The 8,066-nt window shown below is 37.3% G+C and overlaps 1 pseudogene; it reads left to right on the forward strand.

Annotated features, from left to right (window-relative positions):
- The first annotated feature begins 6,413 nt into the window (after positions 1 to 6,413).
- On the forward strand, positions 6,414 to 6,902 carry LOC138088697 (protein C1orf43 homolog pseudogene; annotated as a pseudogene).
- Positions 6,903 to 8,066: the final 1,164 nt, after the last annotated feature.

Consider the following 8,066-nt stretch of genomic DNA (forward strand, 5'->3'; position numbering starts at 1 on the left):
ACAAAAATGAGGAAAATCCCTTGGGGATAAAAATTAAGAGGAAATGGAAACCAGATTATGAAACTGAAATTCTAACCATGTGTTTCCCAGGGGTGCTTGCTGATTCCCAACAGCAATGAGATTGAACATTAAAAAGTCCAAGATCCAAAAGACAAAGCCTTGGGCCTATTTAAAGTCTGTAACCAGAATGTAGATTCCCACACAAAGTCAGGACCGTCAGATAAAGCAAAGGATAGGAAAACCACTTTTATTTTGTTTGTGAGGATTTCAGAATAAAGTTGAAGTCATCACAATGCCTACAAGGCCCTACATTTTCTTGTCACCCTTACCTCACCCACCAGTGCCCCCTCATGTATGTGCACTGGCCAGACTGGCCTCCTCACTTGTGTTGATGCTGTTTTAGCAACTGCAGTGGCTAACATTTTTACTTGGAACTTTCTTCTCTTGGATATCCACACCTTTCACTTCTTCACATCTCAGAATCTTGCTCAAATGTCACCTTCTTAATGATATTTTCCATGACAACTCCTTTTAAAACAATAACCAACTTTCAACTGCAGCACTACCAATACCCTTCACCATACTCATGTTTTACTGTATATTTTTCATACAAAACACTTCTTACCTCCAATGGACTTATTTTTAACTGTTGTTTGTTGACTGCCTTGTCCCACTATGCTTCATATGGGCAAATATTCAACCTCGTGGACTGTAGCCCGCCAGACTGTATCCATGGAATTTCCCAGGCACAAATGCTGAAGTGGGTTGCCATTTCCTTCTCCAGGAGATCTTCCTGACCCAGGGATAGAACACAGGTCTCAAGCATTGCAGGCAGATTCTTTACCATCTGAGCTACCAGGGTACCTGCACTAACATTTGTTCCACTGTGCTTCATGTGGACAAATATCCTGGGCTTTTTCTGTTTTTCTGTTTTCTTTTATTATTATTATTATTATTATTATTATTATTATTATTATTAAAATATCACAAGTGCCTAAAAGTATCTGGCATTGTAGGCAGATTTGTTGAATGAATACTCTCAAGTAAAGATTAGACAAATTTGAAAAAGAACCAACTTACCTTTCCAGGACATGAAAATATAATGAGAAAATTATAATCTTGGCAAGTGAAATAGCAGATTTTATAAACCCACGTCTCTTTAAGTCTCCTACATTGGCAGGTGGGTTCTTTATTGCTAGCACCACCTGGAAAGTAGTAAACTAATATGGTACTTAGAAGTAAACACATTGCCTTAAATGCTTATATTAGGGGGAAAAAAAAGAAACATGAATAATGTATCCAACTTAAATTCAAAAAATGCAAACACATTGATCTACAGTAGAAGAAGGAAAGACATGATAAAGACGTAAGTAGAAATTACAGAAACAAATTGAGGGAAAAATTAATATAAGGCAATAATAAAATGAAAACTTTTTATTTACGTAAATTAATATGATAAACAAAGTTTTGCCAGTATGATTAAAATTAATAAATTAAATAAATAAATAAATGAGATAATGGCCCTCTCCAAGCTGAAATATTACTAAAAACTAAGCAGTTAAAATAGTTAAAATATTAATAGTTTTATGTCAAAACATTTAAAAACAGAGAATGTAATGTCTTAGATAATAACATTTAAAAATTCTCAACAGGCATTCAAAAGATGATCAACTACCACTGGAGAAAATCATGCTCCCTCCCCTTTCCCAGAAGTCTCCTATTATAGGAAGGAAAAGATTTAAGTCATTGGAGGAGGGACAATATTGTATCTTCTGTCAAAGCCCGTATCTGCATTTTGTGTAAACATAGGGAAATCTTCTTCCCACTCTCAAGCACGAAGCAAAGATCCAACATTCCTAAGAAAGGGCAAAACTAAAACTGTGTGTCACCAGAGGAGGGGCAAGAAATCTCTTGGGCTTAGGATCCTAACATTCTAAATATATCACCAAGCAGAAACCTGCTTGTGAAAGGGCAGAAATCTGTCTCACCCAAGATTCCCGTATATCACAGACAATGCATGGTGTGGTCACCCGGAGGAATAAAAGAAATATAGAAATTCCAACAAAGCCTAGGTACATAGGCACTGCCTCAGATAGAGACTGGACAAGATAAACTGAGAAGGCCTCCTCCCCCAGCCAGGATTCTAGGAACCAGTTAAAAGGCTAATTGTTTACCTACCAGTGAGAAGGGAGATCCTTTAGCAAGGTGGTCAGTCTTGGGGGACTAGAAAAAACAGAGGATTGAGAAGGAACACTGAGAGAATCCTCTGGCACCTAAGGACCCTCACTAAGTGTAAGGTAGCCGAAATCCACTGTTTAACTAAACAAGGAAGCCACTAGGCTAAGTTAACTCTAATGCCAAAATGTCTTACCTGAGCAAACCAAATTCTAAATCCATAAATGTCTCAAAGTTATTAAACGAAAAACTTAAGGACAACTAACCCCAAATAGCCAACTTGGCTTTCGTCTACAGTCAAGCAATAATATCACTGCTTTGCTTCAGCCTTTCCATATCAAAGTCTCTTTGGAGCTCCTGTAAGTGGTACGCTCACTACCTCTGACTGGGCACTACCTGATTTTAACAGATTTTTCCTCAAAGAAACTCTTAAAATTTTTAAAGGGTTCAGTTCATCTTTTAACACTACCACTGAAGAAATTTGAAGCCTGTGGTGAACTCTGGGTAAAAACAGCAACAAACTCAAACAATCCCAACTACTGATTGAAATGAATTAAGTCACACAGAATCTAAAAAAAGCTTGTCCATATCAAATCACATTCAGTTACGTCTCCACAGTAATTCTACATATAATGCAAACGTAAAATTTTTAAAGTCAAAAAATAATGACCCATTTTCTAGTGACAAAAGTGTAGTTGCTCAGTCGTGTCCGACTCTTGCAACCCCACAGACTGTAGCCTACCAGGCTTCTCTGTCCATGGGATTTTCGAGGCAATAGTACTGGAGTGGATTGCCATTTCCTTCTCCAAGCAATCACCAAAAGTAGACTCAGCAATGACACGGATGTTGGAATTATTAGACAAAAAGACATTAAAATAACTATTACTACAAAATTGTATGTTATAAATATATGTTAACATAATAACTTTTTCCAAAACTGAAAAAAAGTAGCAATCAAAATAGTAACAATAATTAAAATTGAAAATACCTTTTAGTAGAAAAGATAAACAGCATGCATGAACGTATGATGAGCTTCAGCACAGTTGAAAACTATAAAATAAAAGTTAAGTGGAAATGCTAGAAATTTTAAAAATTCGTCTAAATTTATCTAACTCAGAGATAATGAATACCTTTGGCAGATTTATGAGAAAAGTGATCACAGTTAAGTGAATACACATTGCTGCATGAAGATGCAACAATGGAAATTAACCAAAATGAAAAACAGATGAAAGAGAGAGAAATAGACCTGAAGAACTCTAAGACAAAAACAAATGATCTGACGTATAAGAAAGTAGAGTTCCAGGAGAACAGAGAGAAAAATGAGCCAGAAGAAATATTTGAAAAAATAACAACTATGAATTTTCCAAAATTAATAGAAGACATCAATGATACAAAAACCTCAGAGAAGCCAAAATATAGAATAAACACACACACACACCCATAATCAAATCAAAGATCATGAGGAAATCTTAAAAGAAGCCAGAAAAGAAAAAATGTTACACAAATATGAATAAATGTAAAAACTAAGAATCCTTGTCAGAAACCATGCAAGTCAGAAGATAATAGAGTGATATTTTAAAGTGTTTAAAGAAAACAAAAATAATGTTTATATCCAATTAGGAAAAACATCTGTAAAAATTAGGGTAAGATAAAATACTTCTGACAAGTAAAATCTGAGAGAATCCATTGCAAGTAGATTTGTAATACAAAAATGAAAGATTTCTAGGCAAAAAGAATGATGATACCATTTGAAATAGTTGAATAAACACAAATGAATAACACTGTAAATTACTTAAAAGAATTAAAATCTGATCTTTTTCAGTTTTAAATACTTTGCTATGTGCAGATACACTGCTAACCATTCATTCAATTCAGTTCAGTCGCTCAGTCGTGTTCGACTCTTCGCAACCCCATGAATCGCAGCACACCAGGCACCCCTGTCCATCACCAACTCCCGGAGTTCACTGACTCACATCCATCAAGTCAGCGATGCCATCCAGCCATCTCATCCTCTGTCGTCCCCTTCTCCTCCTGCCCCCAATCCCTCCCAGCATCAGAGTCTTTTCCAATGAGTCAACTCTTCGCATGAGGTGGCCGAAGTACTGGAGTTTCAGCTTTAGCATCATTCCTTCCAAAGAAATCCCAGGGTTGATCTCCTTCAGAATGGACTGGCTGGATCTCCTTGAAGTCCAAGGGACTCTCAAGAGTCTTCTCCAACACCATACTTCAAAAGCATCAATTCTTCAGCACTCAGCCTTCTTCACAGTCCAACTCTCACATCCATATATGACTACTGGAAAAACCATAGCCTTGACTAGACGGACCTTTGTTGGGAAAGTAATGTCTCTGCTTTTGAATATGCTATCTAGGTTGGTCATAACTTTTCTTCCAAGGAGTGAGCATCTTTTAATTTCATGGCTGCAGTCACCATCTGCAGTAATTTTGGAGCCCCCAAAAATCAAGTCTGACACTGTTTCCACTGTTTCCCCATCTATTTCCTATGAAGTGATGGGACTGGAAGCCATGATCTTCATTTTCTGAATGTTGAGCTTTAAGCCAACTTTTTCACTCTCCTCTTTCACTTTCATCAAGAGAGTTTTTAGTTTCTCTTCACTTTCTGCCATAAGGGTGGTATCATCTGCATGGGGTTTATAATATATTTAGAAGGAAAATGCATGGGAAATTGATCCAATGGATTGAATGAAGGAAACACAACTATATTCATACCATATATAACATACAGTAACATAGACAAAGACAGTACAATAAAAAAAATAACGGTGCAATTTAAAAAAAGAGTAGGCATAGAAACTTGAAAGGGGGAAATAGAACTATCTTTATTTAAAGATGATATACTACCTATAGAAAAAAAAAAAGAACGGTAGTAAGAAACAAGGTGAATACACAAAAAGCAAAAGCGTATCTATATACAAGTTATGATTAGTTTGTAACTTAAATTTTAAAATGCCATTTACAGCAATGTCAAATATCTGAAATAGTTAAGGACAACAAAATACATGCAAAACTTTTACACCAAAAACTGAAAAATCTTGATGAGAGAAATTAAAGAAGATATAAGGAGATGAAGAGAGATACTATATTCATGGGTTGGAAGATATGTTTACATGTGAATTCTTCCTAAGTATATCTATGGATTCAAAGGGGTATGAATCAAAATCCTGTGTAACTGTTTTTGAAGAAATACTTAAAATAGGTAAAACAATTTTGAAAGGGGGCAAATTTTGAGCACACAGACTAGTTGATCTCAAAACTAGACATGAAGTTACAACAATCAAGCAAATACTATAGATTATATACATTCATCAATAGAAAAAGAAAGTTTCCAAATAGACCAACATGTGTATAGTCAATTGATTTTGACAAAGATATCAAAATAATTCAGTGGAGGAAGTGCAGTCTTTCCAAACATGCTGTGCTGAACAATTAGACCACCATGCAAAAATAAAAATAAAATAAACATCAACTTTATCTTTACCATATAAAAAACTATTTGAAATGGATCATATACTTTACTCATGAATGATAAAAGAAATATTTTTGTAAGTTGAACTTAATAAAATTTGAAACTTCTAATCCTTGGAAGACCACTGTTAAGAAAATGCAAGCATAGGACACTTAATAGGAAAAAAAAATAGTTTCAAAACATGTATCTACCTATTAAATAACTTTGATCTAAAATATATAAATATTTACCACAATAAGAAGTAAACAAACAATACAATTTTTAAAACAGGTAAAATATCTCAGCAGATATTTCACCAATGAAAAAAATGTTAATAGCTGATAACATACGAAAAGATAATTAAAACGATTTTACTCATTAAGAAAATGCCCATTGAAACCACAATGATACCACTACACAGCTTCTAAAATGGCTTTAAAAACCAAACAAAAAACAGGTGATACAAAAAGTTTACAAAGATGCATTACAACGGGAACATGCATACATTTTTGGCAGGAATGCAAAATGTAACACACTGGAGAAGAGTTTGGCAGTTCCTTCTAAAGTTAAATACAGGTTCTTCTTTCCAGCCCCCACACACACCCCTCCCCCCACATCTGCCATGTTTTCAGGCCCGGTTAGCCTTGGTATATCCCCGTAAGGAAATGGCCAGGGAGTTTCAGGAAACCCAGGCGCCATTGCCTCAAGGGAGCCCAGGGTGACGAGGCAGGGCAGCGGGTTAAACCGGAGCAATTCCGCGCGGGGTGGGGAGGCCATGGCGTCCGGCAGTAACTGGCTGTCTGGCGTGAAATGTCGAGCTCTGGATGCTCTCCGTGCCTCTGAGATCCCATTTCATGCCGGAAGTCCGGCATCTCCATTCATCAATGGGCAAGAATTTCCGCTCCTACCTGCTAGATCTTCGAAACACTAGTACTCCTTTCAAGGGTGTGAGCAAGGGCCTCACTAATACCCTGCTGGATGGCTATGAGACAGCCCGCTATGGGACAGCGGTCTTTGGCCTGAGTGAGTACCTGCGCTATCAGGAGGCCCTGAGTGAGCTGGCCACAGTGGTCAAAGCACGAAGTGGGAGCTCTCAGCGACAACACCAGTCAGCAGCAAAGACCTAACCCAGTCTCCTGAAGCCTCCCCAACAACCATCCAGGTGACATACCTCCCCTCCAGTCAGAAGAGTAAACGTGCCAAGCACTTCCTTGAATTGAAGAGCTTTAAGGACAACTATAACACACTGGAGAGTACGCTGTGATGGAGCTGGAGGCCTCTCACTGTTGATGGAGCCAGACAGACTGCAGTGTGCTTGCCGGGTGGCCTCACTCAGGTCATCTGGGTCAGCCCAGCTCTGGATCAGCTGAAGCCCTGGTTGTGTTCAGAGCTCTTAGGATTTCATGCCTAGAGGATCATTCTCCCACTCTCTCTTATAGCCAGTTTCAGAACATCAGCTAAGACTTTATTTTCCCTTGGTATCACTTCTCTCTGGAGTTGAATTAGATGTTTTTCTTAATATTTCTGTCAAAGCTTCCCTAAAAATCCTCACTTGGTTTTTTGATCATGGTTCATCTGTCCTTTTCAAGACTATAAATTATCCCGAGTGAAAAAAAAAAAATAAAGTTAAATATAAGATCTCTCAATCTAAGTCCTAGATATTTACCAAGAAAGCTAAAAACACAGGTCCATGCAAAAACTTCTACACAAATGCTTATAGTAGATTTACTCATAATATTCAAAATCTATGGAGAAGCCAAACATCCATCAACAGGTAAATATATAGACAAAAACCCATGGCACATCCATGCTCTAAGATTCTCAGCAATGAGATAAATGAACAATACACAGAACCAAACTACTGATTATGCAACAATATGGGTCAATCTTAAAAACAGTTTTGTGATAGATGACAGATACAAAAATCTAAGTACTATGGGATTCTACTTGTGTGACATTTTATAAAAGCCAAACCTACTACATAGGTGTTGAAATCAGATAAGTGGTTTCCATGAGAAAAACAATAGAATGGGAAAGACTAGAGATCTCATCAAGAACATTAGAGATACCAAGGGAACATTTCATGCGAAGATGGGCACACTAAAGGACAGAAGTGGTATGGGCCTAACAGAAGCAGAAGATATTAAGAAGAGGTGGCAAGAATACACGGAAGAACTGTACAAAAAAGATCTTCATGACCCAGACAATCATGATCATGTGATCACTCACCTAGCACCAGACATCTGGAATGTGAAGTTAAGTGGGCCTTGGGAAGCATCACTATGAACAAAGCTAGTGGAGGTGATGGAGTTCCAGTTGAGCTGTTTCAAATCCTAAAAGATGATGCTGTGAAAGTGCTGCATTCAACATCCCAGCAAATTTGGAAAACTCAGCAGTGCCCACAGGACTGGAAAAGGCCAATTTTCAT

This window comes from Capricornis sumatraensis, chromosome 11 (genome assembly GCF_032405125.1).
Source record: "Capricornis sumatraensis isolate serow.1 chromosome 11, serow.2, whole genome shotgun sequence".
Classification (NCBI taxonomy): domain Eukaryota; kingdom Metazoa; phylum Chordata; class Mammalia; order Artiodactyla; family Bovidae; genus Capricornis; species Capricornis sumatraensis.